We start from the raw sequence: 19,235 nt of genomic DNA, 5'->3' as shown, positions 1-19,235 counted from the left end.
GCTGTTTTGCTGAACTCCACTGGGAAGTATGTAAGTTGCTCGTCAGAGGGCCACAGCCTACTCAGTTCATAAATCATTTGTCTTCAGTGTCATGCTTTCAGTTTTGTATCACTTTCAAAACAGCTTCCACATCCTACCAAAGAGATAACAGTATTGCATTAATTCCTCAGAGTGTGTGTAGATAAGCATGCACACATATGCTTTCCTTTTGCAATTCTGTGCACTTGGAATTTTATGCAGATTGTGGAAGGAGGCGTAGAATTTGGTCCCCCCAAAATCTCTTATTTGTGTCTTGCGTTCATGAAAATCTGTTTTAAAACAGTACTTGCCAGGTATGTAAACGGCTCCTTTGTTCATGCAGTGGAGCATATGTCTTCTTTCTACATGGTCACATGTCTATTCCTTATGTCTTCCATTTTCCTGCGTAAAGGTTGCTCGTCTACTCCTTTCCCCATGATCACACACACTAAGATAATAAAAATGAAACGCAGGGTTTGGAATGAAATATCAATGCAAAAGAAGCCAGTTTTATTGACACACATAACTTGTGCTTTGTAGCCCAAAATCTTCCTTTTTAAAAATTAGTTTAAACACGCCTTAGTGCATTAGGTAAAGGTAAAGGTACCCCTGCCCTTACGGGCCAGTCTTGCCAGACTCTGGGGTTGTGCGCCCATCTCACTCAAGAGGCCAGGGGCCAGCGCTGTCCGAAGACACTTCCGGGTCACGTGGCCAGCGTGACATCGCTGCTCTGGCGAGCCAGAGCCGCACACGGAAACGCCGTTTACCTTCCCGCTGGTAAGCGGTCCCTATTTATCTACTTGCACCCGGAGATGCTTTCGAACTGCTAGGTTGGCAGGCGATGGGACCGAGCAGCGGGAGCGCACCCCGCCGCAGGGATTCGAACCGCCGACCTTTCGATCGGCAAGCCCTAGGCGCTGAGGCTTTTACCCACAGCGCCACCCGCGTCCCTTAGTGCATTAGTTTGTTCCAATTACCTGGATTTTAGCATAGTGGAATTTACTTTGTGATGTTTTATGGAGAACAGTTGACTTGCAAATTGCTTTGATGCCAGTGGCAGCCGGTGAACAGTGCAGCTTGACATCTACACGAAGGCAGGACTGAGGGGGTCAGAGAGGCAAAATCAAGATTGTCTTAGGACATGGGTACAGACCTGGGACTGGCTGGAGGGCCAGTTAGTTATTTCCACTACCTCTTGTGCATAAGGTTTGGCAGATGGGCAGGATCACCCACCTGCCCGTCATCCAATGTCACAATGTTTGTTTGTTTGCTCTGCATAAATCATGAGAGTGCTTTGAAAAGTACAGTGCCACACCCTCTTGAAAAACCACAGCAATTGACAATTGGTTGATTCTCGGGTACTGTATTGAGAAACTAGTTTCAAATTGCTTTCTTGTACAACAATTTGCAGGGGGCTCTCTACAAGACCCAACAACCAGCTGCTAGCTCTCTTTGCATAGAGGGTTGCAGGAACAGTTGATCAGCAAATCCACTTTTGACTGAGCCATATTTTTACCTGCCCCACACCTGATGATGCTGGGCGTGGCACAGGTAAGTGGTCTTGTGGGCCAAATGGGGTAGCTTGGTGGGCTGGAGGTTCCCTGCCTCTTCCTTAGAATGAAGGTAATCTGGTTGACTTCGGATGAAGGGACTCCTGTGCCTTTGGTGACATATGGTTTTATTGACACATATACTGTATACTGATTATACATGAGATGGACAGGCTCACAGCATCAGCATGCTAACAGATACTGCTACCCACTTAGATTTCTAGAGAGCTTTTCCCCTAGGGCCCAGCAAAATCAGGCCTGTGTGTGTTCCCAGCTAGGCTTGGGTCAAGTTTTCTCTTATACTCATTGGGAGGAGTTCACTGTTGCACTGACTGAGGTGATTATTCCATCAGGACAAGCATTTCAGCTTCCAGATGGAACGATCAGCTTTCTCCTACTCCTATATGCTGTTCCTGGGGTTCTCCAAACCCCCAGACAAATTTCAGGGCGTATGGAAAGGAGGAGGGGCGGGGGAAGCTCCATTGTGTAAGTGGGAGAATTAGCTGAATGCTGCCCATTTCAGTGAGTGAATCGGTATAAGCAAAACAGCTACTTCTCTCAGTGGCCCAACCGCCCGCCTGCCTGGCTCTCAGAACATGCTCTGCTGTGCAATCTGTAAGGCAGGGGGAGCTTAGCCCACCCAGCCCACATCTGGTGCCATACATGACATCAGAGTTTTTACAATGTTATGATTTGTAATGTTATGCTTTTTCTGTTTGCAAAATAATGTTTTTGTTACAACATGCACACACACACACACACACACACACACACACACACACAAACTCTACGTAGGATGAACACTACAATTTAATTCAACTTGTAGAAGTAATTTTGTTCACTATTCACTTGCAAAGCATACACTGTATTCTCAACTGCTGCTTCTGTTTAGGAAACATCTTTTCAGAAGTTATTGCACATTTCTCTTGGAATATAAAGTAGTTTCAGTATACTTAGATTGCTTTGGAGTAGATCAGCAAGTCGTTACAGCGAAAGCTTTCAAGAGGCAATACATTAGGAAAAAAGCAGCAGTAGAGATACCTGTAGAGAGCACCAGGCGTGCCCTAAAGCAATAGACAATAATTAGTTGCCTTATTCCCATGCAAACTCTCCCAAGTGTTGATGTTTATAAAATTCAGAGATCAGTGGAATATCGTCCTCAAACTCTGCCTGCTGAAGTTGTTTACGCCCATTCAATTTTTAATATACCTATAAGATGCTTTGATGAGGGCACTTAGCCCGGAGAGACTTGCATGCTTTATCACACCTCTAGTGATTCCCACCCCCCAAGAAAAAAAGTAAGAGGAGTTGATCAGAGTATTCAAAGTTCTGACTTACACTTCAGAATTAATAACAACATATTAACAAAGTGTTTCCTAGGGTTTCATCTTCCAGTTTCAATGATTGAATATGATCTTTGTAGCTTCCAGTGTGGCTGGAGTGTGAAGTTCCTGCTGTCAACAATATCTGCAGTGGTAATGGCTGCCCACTGTTTGTGGATATCTGATTTGTTAATTATTAGGTTCCTGCTTCAGCTGAAGTAAGAAATCCTGGAGTCTTCCATGTGACTTGACATCCTATAGCAGGATACTATAATTTGTGTAATTTGTTCACTGTGGTTTGGTAAGGATACATTACTTGAAAATAGTCCTTTAATTTTTTTTAAAAGGCTATTTTTCTGTCTGTTCTGCAAACACGTCAATATTCTGATTGTCCCTGTTTACAGTCTCCTGTAGAGACTGTGGAACCAACTTTTCCTCAGTGTTGCAATATACAAAGACTCCTGGTATAGATGGCACTGGCAGGTGCTGTCAATCAGAGTAGCAACCTGATTGCTGGTTTGTAGTGATGGCCACCATCTTGGATGGCTTTAAAAGAGGATTGGGCAACTTTGTGGATGGCAAAGCTATCAGTGGCTTCCAGCCATGATGGCTGCGTACAGCACTACAGTATTGAAGGTTTTCTCTGGGTGCTGGTTGCTAGGAAACACAATTGCGGACCATACTCTTGAGCTCATGTCCTGCTTGCAGATTTTCCATGGACATCTGGTTGACCACTGTGAGAATGGGTTGCTGAACTAGCTGGACCTTTGGCCTGATCTAAGAAGGCTCTGTTTTTTGGGAAGAGAGAAAAACCAACCACTGCTCTGTTGTGTATAAAATTGAAGGAGAATTTCGTTTGGAGAATAAATCCTCTGCGTTCTCTATCCCATTCCACATGTTCCAAAATATTATTTAACCCCCAAGGGGGGGGAGAACATGTAGCCCTCCAGATGTTGGGACTCCCAGTTCCCAGCATGGCCTGTGGTCTGGGAAGGGAGTTGTAGTCCAACATCATCTGGAGAATCATAGGTTTCTCACCTGATGCAAGCAGGGAGGGGAATTGGCTTTGGAGGAGGTGTACACTCAGATGCATTTCCCGAAGTGCAATTGCTGTCTTCCTGTCTCCCTTCTAAAAATCATGACCCTCTAAAAATGCAACAGTGGATTCTCTTACTGTGGTACGTTGGGTTAAGAACTTAATTCGTTCTGGAGGTCTGTTCTTAACCTGAAACTGTTCTTAACCTGAGGTACCACTTTAGCTAATGGGGCCTCCCGCTGCTGCTGCGCCGCTGCTGTGTGATTTCTGTTCTCATCCTGAAGCAAAGTTCTTAACCTGAGGTACTATTTCTGGGTTAGCGGAGTGTGTAACCTGAAGCGTCTGTAACCTGAAGCATCTGTAACCCGAGGTACCACTGTACATTAATGTCACTTACAGAACTGAGTTAGTGACTAGGTCTCAAAAAGCAACTAGGATAATAGCAATCCATTATGGAAGATGTTGCACCGTTGTCACTTTTTTCTATATGTAGGCACTGATATTACTCTTTTCCACAAGTGTGGAGGACACCGCAACAAGAAGCAGCTCTTCTCTATGGAGAATTGCATGCTGACATGCTCAGAGATGCTCAGTCACATGACCCACTCCAGGGGTGCCTTCATAAAGGTACCTCAGTTGTCTTATTCCTTTGAAAAGTAACATTAGTTGGGTCATTAGATAGCCACCAGATCTACTATGCAAAAGCTTAGGAGTTATTTATTTATTAAACTTGTAGAAGACCCCATAAAATAAATAAAAATATATTTATTTGAATGTTGCATCTTGCTGTACATCATATTATAAGGGTTTAGTGTCATCAAAAAGCTGTGGCTTCCTCCACACACACCCAAGTGTACATGTGTTATTTTTGGTTTATTTTCTGTACCTATTGTGAACAGGCATCATCCACGAAGAATTATTTTAAAAAAGATTTTGATAGTGGCATTGAACTAAGTAGCAAATGTTAACAACTGATGGATGATTTACATTTGTTCCAGCTGTGAACTTGTCAGCTGTCCTTTGCTTTCTAATAATAGGTGTTTCTTGATTGTTTTTGTTTGATTTCCAAGTATATGTCATTTGTTAACATTAAGCCCTCAACCGGCATATCCTGTGTAAAACTGGTATGCTAAGGCATAAACTCGACAGTTACCTATTTATATAGAGAAATATTATTTATTGGAGTTGGAGAAGCTGTACAAAAGCCTTCAGGGTTTTTAATTTTGTTTAATTAATATATTATTTTCCTAAAAAATCTTTTCTCCCTTGCTGGAAAAAACTTGTTGCCTGATTGGGGTGTGTGTGTGTGTGTGTGTACGTACACACACACACACACACACACACACACACACCAATCTATCTTAATATTTTATTGCAGCAATATAATGTGTTATAGAGGTGGACAAGGCTGCAGATTGAAATGTGGATCATCCAGATTGTTCCTTTCCCTAGACCATATGGTCTAGTTCTAAAAGCCTTTTGTACACTGTCTGTTCAGTTAATTGTAAACTCAGTCTTTAACATACCTAATAAAATATAAGTGGACAGATAGGCAAACTCTAGATATTCTTGGAGCACCCTGGGAATGTTAGCCATGTCAGTGTAAAAAATTTCCGGTCTCCTCATATTTGGTGAAGATTTATTGCCAGTGAACATCTTTGAATGTTGTTTTTTTTCCTATACATGAATGCAAACTTTCATGTTTTTTGATCACATACATTAGAAGCTCACGTTTCTATGGGCAAGAGAGCCATCAATGAAAAATGCGTAAGAAAGAGAGAGGCTTTAATATACTACAGAACATTTCAGCGTAGTGTTATTCCTCCAGCAGACAGCCCTCTGCCAGTGGGTGATGTATGATAACAAGTTAGATTTATGACAGATGGATAGTAGGATTGCTAATACACCTACACAACTTCTAGCTTCTAGTGTTCTCTGTGCCTGATAGGTTTTGTCTTCACATCCTGTTCTTTTGTTGCCCTTTGCATGGTCTTGAGACTATGAGACTGAGCATCTTAATTTGCTTTGTTGCAGATGGTGTATTCTGCTCTTGATTTAAGACAGACTGCACAGAGCCAGACATCAATAGCTATACTACCTGCTTGGAAATAACCTGTATTAGCCATTGGCAAATTTATTAGTTCTGTAGCTTCTTAACTGCAAAGAACCCAAGGTTAGGAAAGGCTGCTGTAGACACTACTGAAACCATGGAGATGGGGAATGAATTTACAAAGTTGAGTACTGAGCACGGGGGGAAGAAAGCAATTAAGCCACTCTAAAGCATGGTTTGCCGGTTTTGAAGCTGAAACCATGGTGTGGGTTTGTTTAGTACAAACTTCTGGCGTGAATTATTCTTATAGGTCCCAATTTATGATTAATCAGGGCACAGGGAGTTCCCTTTAGTGACAAACGTTATTTTACTTTATTATTTATATAAGGGATTACCAAAAAGGTGCCCAAGGGCACCACTGTGAGTGCCAGTTCCTCCTACGGCAACTGCAGAAGTCTCAGTAAATATCCTCTCAAAATTCCACAATGCTCAGTTTCTGTTTTTAGTGGTTCAGCCTCTCCTACATAGACGCTGCCTTAATAGCTTCTGCCTGAATAGATTGCCATCTATTCTGAACATAGAAGAGGTACACAGAGCTTCTCTCTGTGAGGGAGCACGGTAGGCGCCTTTCCTCCCATGGATTGCAGGGAGCGCATTTCTGCACCATTCTGTGCTCTTTTAGATGTGGCATCCATTTTGTGCTATGCTCTCAATATAGCCATTTTGTGACTGCTGCCCATGGCACTCCCAGATGTGCCACCTGGCTGAAAAAGGTTGGTGACCTGTGAATTGTATAGCATTGTCAGCATTCATGGAGCTTTGCTTAAGTATAAGAGGGCATTTCTGAGGGAAGAAATCTTGCTTCTCTGTTACATAATGCCCCATTGAAAGAGAGGAGAGGTGAGGAAATCATAAGGGGTCTGGGACTTTTGGATTAGATCAGAAGTTGCAGCCTGGAACTGGTTTGGTTTTGCCCTTTCTTTCCTAACAGACATTTATTTTATTTATTGATTTATGAGATTTAGATACTGCCCTTCACCAAAAGATCTCAGAACAGTTCAGAAGATAAAAATTTGAGATAAAAGCACAAATAAATAGTTAAAGAACCAACAAAGCAATGTCTCCCCCCACAAACACATTTAAAAGGCCATAGAATATGAATCAGCCTAAGACCTGGTTGCAGAGGAGCGTTTTTGCCTGGCGCCTAAAGATATACAGTGGTACCTCGGGTTACATACGCTTCAGGATACATACGCTTCAGGTTACAGACTCCGCTAACCCAGAAATATTACCTCGGGTTAAGAATTTTGCTTCAGGGTGAGAACAGAAATTGTGCTCCGGCAGCACGGCAGCAGCAGGAGGCCCCATTAGCTAAAGTGGTGCTTCAGGTTAAGAACAGTTTCAGGTTAAGTATGGACCTCCGGAACGAATTAAGTACTTAACCCCAGGTACCATTGTATAAGGAAGGCACCAGGCAAACCTCCCTGTGGAGAGCATTTCACAAATAGGGAGCCACTGCAGAAAAGGCCCATTTTTGTGTTGCCACCCTCTAGACCTTGTGTGGAGGAGGCAAACGGAAGGGCTTCAGATGATGAACATAGAGTCTAGGTCAGTTTACCAGTATATGGGGGAGGCAGTCCTTGAGGTATTGTGCCTGTACTGTCCTTGAGGTATTGCATGTGTCGTGATGACACAACTGTTCATGCATACCTTTTTTCTCTGGATCAAACAAAAAATGCATTTTATTCCACTACTTTTGTTCCTGAAATGTCACTTTAGGAAGTCGTATAGAAATCTGAATACCAGATGCTGAGCATGTGAAATTGCAGTAATTTTTAAGCCATGCACAAAACTTTACCGGTTTATAGCAACACCATTGATAAAACACCATTGAGAATGATTGGCTAGGTGAAAATACTCCTATGTAGAGTAAGGTTGCAACTTTCTCCCCACTTTCCTATTATTTTAACCTAGGTGAAAAAACATTTAATTGCTACTGTGGATATTAGATATTGAAAAACATACGACAGCTGCAGCCTGTTTTTCATGTTATGCAAAGGAACACATTATCCATTTTTCCTCTAAAGTGAGTAACCCAAGTTTCAAAAGAGAAAAAGCACCTGTTAAGCATGAAAAGTGAGAAATGAGAGAAACACAATTTGCCTGCTTCTTTTGAAACTTCTGAGCTCATCAGAGGTGTACAGATTTCTTGTTTTCATGTTCCATGTGTTGGCAGCAAGCGCACTCAGGAATGGACATTTTCCAGCCAGAAAATATTGGAGCCTCACAGTCTTATGGCATGTCATGCATGCCAGTAAAATTAGAGGCTTGTCACATGTGCAAGCACGCATCTTGATTTTGGTATGATGTCACTCTGAATCACATATGTATCTGTGGGCAGAAATCCAGACCCTGTTTACTACTGATTCATAGAAACTGAAACCGAAGGACCTGTGTGTATAACAATTTCAGTGTGCACGTGAGTGAGAAGATTCTTAGCAAGGTTTACAAGACCATTCTTGAATATACTTGGTTGGAACCTGCCTTAAACATATTTTGAGTAGTGTCACTGATTTCAGAGGATTAGCTTGTGGTTAGTCTGAAGAGAGCTAAACCTAAGCCAAGCCAGGCCATTACTTACCTCAATGCAACACAGCACCAGAATGTCAGTGGAGGAGCAAAGCTCTTCTGGAACCTGCACACTTCACACTAAACCATGGTTTAGCATGGCATGGAAATGAGGCCACTGCGACTCTTTTATACCTCATAATACTCAACACAATATTGTCAATGCAGATCAAACGTTTGCCTCTTTTTAAAGCAAAGGGACTTGTGCTTTGGTAGTAGCTCATTATGAGTAACCAGGAAAGTGCGCACTGCTTTGGGATAATCGCATTTGCTTTGAAACATGGACTGGGTGGGTACAGTGGGTACCACTGCCTTCTTGAAGTAGAACTCCTGATTTCAAGTGCCCAAGAATGATTCCAGATGATAGTTTTTAAGCAAAGGTTGAAATTTAACTTCTAGTTATTATCACTTCAATAATTCCTTTAGGAAGTGTTGCATGATTAAAGATGCACATTTCTCTTAAAGTGCACACTGGTTTCCAGTTCAAACATGTACTTCTCAGCTAATACCTGGGACTGACAAGCTCTGGGTAGGTTTCTGGTATTGTTTTTCTAATGCATTGTGAGTAATTGTGAGCTACTAAGCTCTCCATCAGGTTTTTGATTCCATCTAGCTCAATATTGTCTGCTCTTGACTGGTGGTAGCAATCCAGGGTCTCAGGCCGAGCATCTGTCTTGTGACTTACTACTTGACCATGTTAGCCATAGATGCAAAGGGATGAACCTGGGACCTTCTGCATTCAACGCATGTATCCTGCCACTGTGCTATGGCTCATGTGTATGTCTCAACTAGGTAATGCTAATTAGGAAGTTTTTGTTTATAATTATGTGTTCAGGATAAGTGAGACAAAATGGCAGAAACATTTTATAATTAAAAAAAAAAACATTTTCTCAGTATTGGAGTTTTGTTTTTGTTTTTAAAAAACCCAGCATCCCGAAAAGATGGTAGTGGTCAAGTTATTTTTTTCCAGCTGTGTGATAAAAAATAGATTCATTTACTTTGAAGTCCATAGTGGCTGAAGAATTAAATGCATTAAAGAACTAAACTGAAAGACTGTGAGCTGAAAGGCAGCAAAACAAGAAATTCTCAACAAACGTAACAGTGGTAGAAGTGCCTTGAAAAAGGGAAGACGCATCAGAAACAGATCAGGAATGAACTTGCTGGTTTCACCCCAAATCTGTGTTAGTGCTCCAAATTCTGCTGTTATTCTAAGGAAAAGCACTATACAAATAAGTGCCTATAAATGTGTTGAAATAATAGGGATAAGAATGTATGAAGCTTCCTCAAGGTCTTTTTAATGAAATCCTTTACTCCCAAGAAAATGCTGAATGCGTGGTACCAAAGCTTTGTGGTGGCTATTTTAAAATATAAAGGGAATTGTACACTGTGCGCTAATTATCACCCAATTAAGAGGAAATAGCATGTTATGAGATTCTGGAGGAAGATTATTGAAAACGTCTGTGAAATAGTTGAAATTTGGAAGGGTCATTATGGTTTTATGCTAGGCTGGAGTACAGCAGATGCTATGTGTTGCTGTTTACATGCAAGTTATAGAAGCCTTCAGAAATATTAGTTGTAATTAAGTATGCTTTGTGGATCTGGAATTGATAGTTGCTTATGCATAGGGAAGCTAGTATGGTTGAGTGTACAATGAGTGCGTCTTGATTAGTAATCCAACAGTTTGCATTTTGAATGTGAGGCTGAGGAAAAAGCAGGGTGGAAAATGTGTTCAGCCAAAAGTAGCAAAGGGTCTACTGGGCTTCTGGATCCGACAACTTTACATGCCCTGAAATGCCTTTTGGATGTTAAAAATGCAGGGATCATTTATTTTGATGCCAGTAGCGGGCTCCTAAACTTAGTTACGTAAGTCTCCATTCTGGGGAAAGCTACACCTGCTGAATATCTGCCTCTTTTGCTGCTCTGAAAAGCACAGGAGCCAGCTGCATAGAACTTGTCCCCTGCATATGTGTAACAGGAGGCATCTTTCTAGATCAGTGCTTTCCAAATATTTTTGCCCACGGACCAGTTGAAAATTGCTGAGGGTCTTATGGGACAGCTTAATGATACGTGAGTATGCATGGGATTGCAGTGTTGCTATGCATCACCCACCATTATGTCAACCTATTGTTAACTGCTGGCTCCCTGTTGTTAGCTGCCCTGCCTCTGCCCTGCACTCCCCAGTGGGTACCAGTTGGTGCTGGTGAGCTCCTTGTGACCATGACAATATCTGAAGGGGACCACTGGTGGGTCTACATCAGATCTTAGCGCAGTGCCTTCTTGTTTACAGCAGTCATTCATATGATAAGTGAAAGTATACAAAGAGAATATGACTGTTTCTAATGTATTGATATGCACTGAAGATTATTGGGACTTACTAATTAGTTTGAATCTGTAACAAAGGAACATTGACGATGTTAGAGTGAATATTAATAAGAACAAGGCTGATAATATCCTGAAGGTGACTTCAGGACGAGTTTAGAATAGTTGAACAATCTTGTTCATGTCTACTCATAAGTAAGCACCATTGAATTCAATAGGATTTTACTCCCATCTAAATGTCTGCTGTATAGGATTTACAACCTGATTATCATTTCAGTGGTAGTTTCTGATGATGATAACAATCTTTGAGGTGTCCAGAATAATACAAAAAAAGATAACATTGAATGAACTCAAAAAAATTTGTTGGAAAATGCCTATAAATCTGTAATTTGGAACAATTTTGTTTGTTTCCTCCCTCCCAAAAGCCAGTATTTGGAAAAATGCCGTGCCAGTGTGATGAAGAGGGCTAGGAATTGTAGCTATTTGGCATTTTCACATTTGGCAGCATGTTAATTATTGTGTTTTTAATTTTGTACATGAAGAAATACATAACACTTGCTTACCTCAAAGGGATAATGTGAAGTTTTATAATGCTGGCATAATTCCCTGGAGTCCCTGAGTGAAAGCAGACAACCAAACTGTTGTTAATAATAAATAAATAAAAGGAAAAGATAGAATATGACAAGCAGCAACACAAAACAAAAAATCTCTTCCTCATCTCCAGATGAAAAAAGTGCATGCACCAAAAAAGTCAGTTCAAAGTTAGGTAGGCATTTGCTTATCAGTCGCCACCTTTTTATATAATTGAAAAATTGCATGATACACACTAGCCGTCCCTTTTTTTTTCCTCCGAAGATCCCGTGTTACATTTTAAGTCATAACAGTGGATCAATATTTTTTATATAGCCTTAACAATAATAGGAATTCCCTATTGGGCAGCCATAAAAACAAGACATTTTTCTGTCTATAAACCTTGCCTGTCTGTTTCCAATAGCGTCAAAGCGCTAATGCATAGAGATGATGTACTCTGGGGTAGTAAGTCAACAAGTTAAAAGTCCACCAAACAGATGTCAAGTGCTTGTGTGTGAATTATGGGTGCTACATAAAACAGCAGTTCTATAAAAAGGCAGCCTGCTTCTTCATTTGGGAGAATGGGGACTGTCCACTCTTGTACCCTGCCCTGTATTGCTTAGATTGCAGCCAAAGTCTGTCTTCTTCCTTGAACCAGTAGCAAGTACAGTCAGTGCTTCTGTATCTGAAAACAAAATACTCTATGCAAGTTGAGAAACATATGAGAGTGGTGAAGGTGGCCTGCACTGCCTGAGTTGGCCCGGTCTCTGTAAACTGTTAAGTTGCCCCTTTTCTGCATAGCTACAAGGATCCTACACAGTCTTCAGCTGTTCATTCCCTGGCCTATTCATGCACCCAGAGAAGCAGTAGAAGCAGCCAGAACTCTAGCATCAAAAGTAGGACATTCACATGCTCAGGGACTAGTAGTAATGGTCTGTTCCTGTGCTGAATGTAGCCACCTAATGTTTTCACTGTGAAGGGTGCCTAAAAGTAGCCAGTGATTGTGCATGTTGCATCGCCTTGGGGAGATCATTCCATGGGCAGGATGCAACCCCTGAAAAGTCCTTTTGTGTGTTGCCACTATCTGCACCTTCTTCGGAGAAGGCACACAGAGAAGGACATCAGATGATAAATGCAGAGTCCTATTGGTTCATGTGGGGAGAGGTGGTCCTTGACTTACTGAGGTCTTGCGCTACATAAGGCTTCATGGGTCAAAACCAGCACTTTGAATTGAGCCCGGAAAACCCCTTTTTCTCTTTCAAAAAAGGGCTTGTGTTGTGAGACAATCATCATCATCATCATCAATAAAAATAAAAATAAGCAGCAGCAACATTAAAAAAAAATTTGGTTTGTTTATATACAATGCAGATTTAATCATTTTGAACTCATATGATTTTGATTTTCAGCCCTAATAACAATCCAGTGTTGCCTCAGCATTGTCTTAGCAGTCTTGTTTCTAGCTTAAGATCACACTGGGGTGGGATGAAGTTTGTAAATTCCCAGGTAAGTTGCAAGTATTTTTTTATTTTTTTAAGCCCACGTTTTGTGACAGCTAAATCCCTAAAAGTTGGCCTCATTTCCTGAGCTCCCCATGGCTTGAAAGTGCTGTGAGGCAGCAGTTGGCGAATTTTGATAAATGTTTCAGGCATGCCAGTGGACATTATTAGGTGTCATCAGGCACCTGGCAAAATATCGTAAGGGTCTGCCGCGTGTCAGTGACGGTTGTAAATAAGCAGAGATGCATGACAGGTTCTACATTTAACGGCCAGAAAGCACACACCTTGGATGTGCTAATGCACAAGACACAGCAGAGTGCTTTAGCACATGGGGATTTGTGCACATCCTGGCTGTCAAGCACACTTCCTGAAGTGGATTTTTCAAGTGACTATAAAATGACTTCTCTTGAAGCTTTATTTGTACATTGAGGGATAGTAAACATGATGCCCTCCAGCCAACATAGTCAATGGTTGTAGGTCACAATACCTGGAGGGATACCAATTTGGCTAGCCAAGGATGGTGGATTTGGGAGGGAAGGAGTAGAGCTCTGGTCTCTGAGATGGTTCCTTTAAGAAGGAAGTAGAGAATGGTGGCATCACAAAGCCTCAACTCTCCACTCTTAGGCATTGGGTTTCTAGTAAGTTATTAAACCACATTTTTTTTGCACAGGCCTTTTTAGCTTCTGGGTTAGCTCCTTGATGCCGTGATTCCACCTAGTTACTGGGCCCTAAGGCAGCATGTTTTTACTCATGACCTATGTATATCCTTTTGAGCCTTCGTCATGGTGTTTCTATCTGAGTGCTGTTGCTGCAGGATGGAAAGGAGAAAAAGGGTCACTCGAGTCATTTATATATTTAATGCATGCATATACATATACACATTGTGTGTGTGTGTGTGTGTGTATTAGTGCAGAATTATAGCATACAGTAAATATAGATTTACAAACCTGGATTATACCCTTCCCCCCCTTTTAAACTCCTCAAAGGGTTAGATCCAGACTTTCGTGTTCTGCAAATGATGTGGCTCCTTCCATCCATGAAATGGGTTTGATCCAGGACTGGGATCCCCGTGGCTGAAGGGAGAAGAGTGACGTTTACCAATTTATCTCCCCGCCCTCCCACAACCTGCCTCCTGCACTCCAAAAACCAGCTCTAAGAGTCTCCGACCCCTCCTAGGAGCAGATTTTCATAGACAAGCAGCAACCCCAGAATGAAACTCTGCTCAGGAGATGCTGCTGTTGGTGTTTTACTCATAGAGTAATCTATGAAGAAACCCTTAATTTCAGTTTTCTCAGCACAGGAATCCTTCTTTGGGATTTAAAACCTTACTGCTTTGCTCAAGCATGCTAGTTGTCCAATTATTGTAAAAATGTTTTACACTGAAGGGTGAGATATAAATGCATAAAATACAACACATGAGTAACAAAAGTCAGTTTTCTGTAAATACAATATATTTGTGAAACTTCCTGAAGCAGGCCTAGCTTCTCTGCGTTTCTTGAAATAACACCTTGTACCCCTTGCACAAGGTGTGTACCCTTGTACAATCTGTGTTTGTTTAATTTTCTCCAAGGAAATATCACTGACACATTGCGGCCCAATATGCTATTTTCTGCTGGTTTGTCATCACTGCAGATAGAGCTTGTGAAGTACATTGTGTATAGAAAATCAAAGGGAGAAGAAAACGTTAAGTTTATCAGTAGGCCATGTTATTGAGTATTAAGTTTGTTATGTTAGTCTTCACCCTTTGCATCTGCTTTGTTTTATCCTTAACTTGATTTTTTAAGAAATAAAATAAAATGTGAAGGTGTTTTTTTAAAAAACAAAAACAAAGTGTCTGTTTTGCCAACTCTTATCTGTGCCTTGATAGCTTCCTTAATCTTCCATTGTGTAAAAGGCTTGCATCCGCATCTGGGCATTTTCACACATTGCAGAATTGTTCGCCCTGGAATGAACTTGCATGGACGGTAGGGGCTGGTTCTTTTGAAAGCAGCAAACGTGGGGTAAGATGCTTGGTATGTGTGTGTTTCTGGTTTAGCACATCACAGAGTTGGTCCTAGGAGTCTCTGCATTGAATTGATCTGAGACCTGTGCTGCTGTGTACGAAAGTAGTGCTAGAGGCTTGGTTGTGAATTACTTTGGCCCTGAACAGCATTCTCTACTACTGCTGTTGCCCATTAATACTATTCCTGCAAGGAAGATGGAAGAAGGAGCAACTTCCTTTATATTGAGCTCCAGTAGGGGTGAATTCATAGATGCAACGTTTACCAAGAAGTGTTAGTGATAAGCTTCAATGCCTAAGGGACAAAATCCCTTCTAAAACAAACTTTGGCTTGGAGTTCAGGAACTATTGATCTGCCATACTGATAACTAACCAGAGGCACTTTCGTTCTAGCATCTGCCTTGGTTGGGATTGGTGAGAAGTGTACTAATTTTTCGTAAACTGACCAAGAATGTGAATAGGCACTTGGAGAGCTTTATGAGATGTCAGAAGGTTGGAGGGAGTAGTAAAAACAATGTTACTAAGGCAAAATGATTTTTCCATTCAGTGTATGCTATTCTTCTGTTACTACACTTATTTGCTTTATATCCAAATAAAAGTACTATATTTTTGAAAAACAACAACTACACTAGTAAAACTACCCAAGCTGTGACTGTACACATTACCAGCTTAAAATGCAGTTAGGTCATTCTTTTTCTCAATTTGGATCAAATCTGGTTTGGGGAAAAACACATCAAAAGTCAGTATTTCAGTAACGACAGAATGGATACAAGATTGATTGTGACTACTGTCAGGTGCACACTGCTTGCCAAACCAGTAGTTGGAGCATTCTGGATGCAGAGTGTACAGAGCATCACTCACAGGAGTGTTTTAAGATGTTTTGGAAGTTACACCTGTTAATAGGCAGGCTCCACGTTCTGTGTTAGCTGGTTTTCACACCATCTTCAGAGGTAACCCCATGCATTGGAATAGACTAGTCCCATATGATCTGTACCCCAAATGATCTAATGAGGCCATTTACTGCATTCCACCACTTGCAAAGGCCACATTAGATTTTCTTTTCCATACAGCCTTCACACTCTGTCTTTCAGTTTTACTCTTTCTAAACCTTTTGATGTTGTATTGTATTACTGCATGACTAATGTTGTTCAATTATATTTTTCTATTTTTACAAACTGCTATGACACTTTGGGATGAACAGCAAAATAGAAATATTTTAAATAAGTAATCAATAGCAGACATTCTTTTATAAGATTCTAATATATGCATTAAATTAAGTAAATTGCAAATTTAATAGGGTATCAGAAAATTTTCGGTTTATGTAAGTTTGCATGTTTATAAATAAGAAGTATATTCGTTGCTAGATTCCTGAAGAATAGTCTCAGCACATAAAAACAAATAGCCTATAATGCAAAGTATTGTATCTGATACGTAGTCTTTGTGTCCAGCAATCTTTGGTAATAAATTTCTCCACACTTAAGGTTTGTTCAAGAAATAATTAGCACAATGCTATCTAGGTTGCTTTTGAAAGCTTGTCAAAATCATTGATTCAATCTTCTCTCTTTAACACAACCAGAGGTATACAGAGAGGGTTTCGTGTCATCTTTTGTCTAATATTTGAGTGATGATATTGCTCCGATCTTAGTTTCTCCTAAACAGGAGACGCTATAATGTAGAAACCAGCCTGTGAATTTAAAAGAGTATCATGTTGGAATTTTTAGTAATATAATTGAATATAGATTTCTAATCTAATCTCTTGAATATATATTTTTTTGCTCTGAAAAGTTTATACTGTGATATATATATATATATATATATATATATATATATATATATATATCCCAAACAACTACAGGGTTCTTCATATATATATGGGGTTTTTCATTGCTTGTCTTCTGGATATTTAGGTGCATAGATTGCTTTGATTTTAAAATTGTGTACAATTCCAATTTCTATAGAATTTTTGAAAACCAGATAAAATTTGTGTCTTTCAAGATAAGTCTGATGTGCAATTATTAGACACAAGATACCCAACATTCATGATCTTATGTATGCTTGTGTTCAATGTAACTTACTCCCAGGTAAATGTGTACAAGGTTATGCAGAAACTTAAACCCCATTCATATAAACAGAACTGCTTATAAGCGTGTACTGTGTCCCCTTGAATTCAGTAGGACTGCCTTAGATCATACCATATTTGTATCATTAGCAAACAAAATATTAGCTGGAGCTGGCTAGAACTTAAGATCTAGTGAAAATGCTACAGGACACAGTTTTTCCATATGTCCAGGCCTAAATGTCTGAGATTATCAAATAGTAGGCTATTATTACCAGACTGATTCTTTTTCTATAATAGGGAAGTAGCTAATAACATCTTCCCCTGTCATGTTTAAAATATCTCAGAGTGGTTATAGAACTAATAGGTGTGGTAATGGGAGATGTAACACTATTTTAATCTAACCTCTTTCATCCAGTTAAATCTAATGTGAGCCACTGAGGTCATAGGAATTGATAATCTTGTACTATTAAGAGTTGAAAACAAGATTCTTTGAGATGCGAGCATGACCTGAATGAAATGCGGGCAAACATCCCATCAGCATTATAGTCACATGTGGAACCATAAATACCACTTTAATAATACTGTTTATTGACAAGTGGTTTCCAAAGCTTTGAAATCAAGCAGGAAGTCTGAATCTTTCTTTTTATTTATTTTTAAAGGTGGTAACTTTGAATTTAGAATCCAAAGTATTTGATATAGATGCTATACATGCTGAACTGTACATGTTTAAAGCTGCGCTATTTCAGGATGACTGTACTGTCTGGTCTGTCAGTGCTTGCAGTACCACATAGTCTAACTACTTCAAATTCCTTAGTTTGGTAGCTACCTTAAAAGTTTTGGTGAATTAGGACTGCGTACACACCAACCTATTTGTACTATTTGTAGTACAAAAGTGCAGTTTTTCCTGAATCCAGAATTGTTCATGCTTCTCCTCTACATGTTGCTATCAATGTAAGGTAAAGGGACCCCTGACCTTTAGGTCCAGTCGTGGCTGTTTCTGGGATTGCGGCGCTCATCTCGCTTTATTGGCCGAGGGAGACGGCATAGTGCAGCTTCTGGGTCATGTGGCCAGCATGACTAAGCCGCTTCTGGCGAAGCAGAGCAGTGCACTGAAACACCATGTACCTTCCTGCCAGAATGGTACCTATTTATCTACTTGCACTTTGTGCTTTCGAACTGCTAGGTTGGCAGGAGCTGGGACCGAGCAACGGGAGCTCACCCCGTTGTGGGGATTCAAACCGCCGACCTTCTGATCGGCAAGCCCTAGGCTCTGTGGTTTAACCCACAGCGCCACCCGCTTCCCCTATTGAGTCTAATTCCTGTCAACAACAACGGGTAGGTGGGGATGCTTAATGTGTTTTCAAAACCCTCCACCTTGATTAGGTTATCCATGCCTTTTCCTCCCTGCACATGCCTCAGGTGCATGAAGAAGGAAGTGGTGATTGAGATCTCAGTATATGCCCCCCCACAACATCTTGTGCAGGTGTGCATAAACCCTCAATTACCAGCACTGCCTACATCTGTTTTCATTTGTTCTCAACTGGACATATTGTGGGGTAATGCAGAAAAATCTTTTATTTTTGATATGGAATCAGTTTCTTCAGAAGTGTCTTTCTGGAGAAAAACAACAGCAACCAATCACAGCAAATCTAGATTGTGTGTGCGGCATGTAGAAAAAGAAGAAGAACTCAGTCTCCATTGATTCTAGAATGTAATGTGATGTGTATGTTGCCTGAGACAGAGAGGGGTTCTGGCAGCTATGGAGGTGCCTTGTTTTTTGTTTGCTGAGCATGGCTGCTTCAACACACAGATTGCTCTTGCAATTCTTTGAGCCTTGCTTTTGCTTTTCTGTGATGGCTACTTGCCTTGGGCTGAACTTGTCAACAGAGCTGACATGTAAGGCTTATCTGTACAACTACTTGGAAAATTGTCAATGTGCATCTGGGACACCTCTGACCCATAATCAATAACCTGGAGACTTTTTCCTAGTTCTCTTGACTATTTCTACGGAAATGGCGCTGCTGTGGTCCTTGCTGGCACAGTCTACATGCAGGTCTGATGCGGGAGTATGGTAGTACCTACCTTTTCCTTTTGGATGTTCCCTTTCTCACCCCTGGTGTTTGAAGCTAAAACACTGAACTAAGTGCAGTGCAGATAGACTTAGGTTGGGGATTTTTCCGGTTGGATC

General features: G+C 40.8%; 1 protein-coding gene across 8 annotated transcripts in view; it reads left to right on the top strand.

Annotated features, from left to right (window-relative positions):
• Positions 1–19,235, top strand: part of GTDC1 (glycosyltransferase like domain containing 1) — a 215,496-nt gene that overhangs the window by 26,591 nt on the left and 169,670 nt on the right. Inside the window, exon 1 of one of the 8 annotated variants that reach the window (XM_081929613.1) lies at positions 6,741–6,876. The exons of the other annotated variants lie outside the window; for them this stretch is intronic. The gene's annotated coding sequence lies outside the window, so the exon portion shown is untranslated. Of the gene's footprint in view, positions 1–6,740; positions 6,877–19,235 lie in introns of those variants that run through there. 8 annotated transcript variants of the gene reach the window in all.

The sequence above is a fragment of the Podarcis melisellensis genome, assembly GCF_964234715.1.
Source record: "Podarcis melisellensis genome assembly, chromosome: 1".
Classification (NCBI taxonomy): Eukaryota; Metazoa; Chordata; class Lepidosauria; order Squamata; family Lacertidae; genus Podarcis; species Podarcis melisellensis.
Note: the sequence above shows the minus strand (reverse complement) of the source record. Positions and strands in the feature narration are given on the sequence as shown.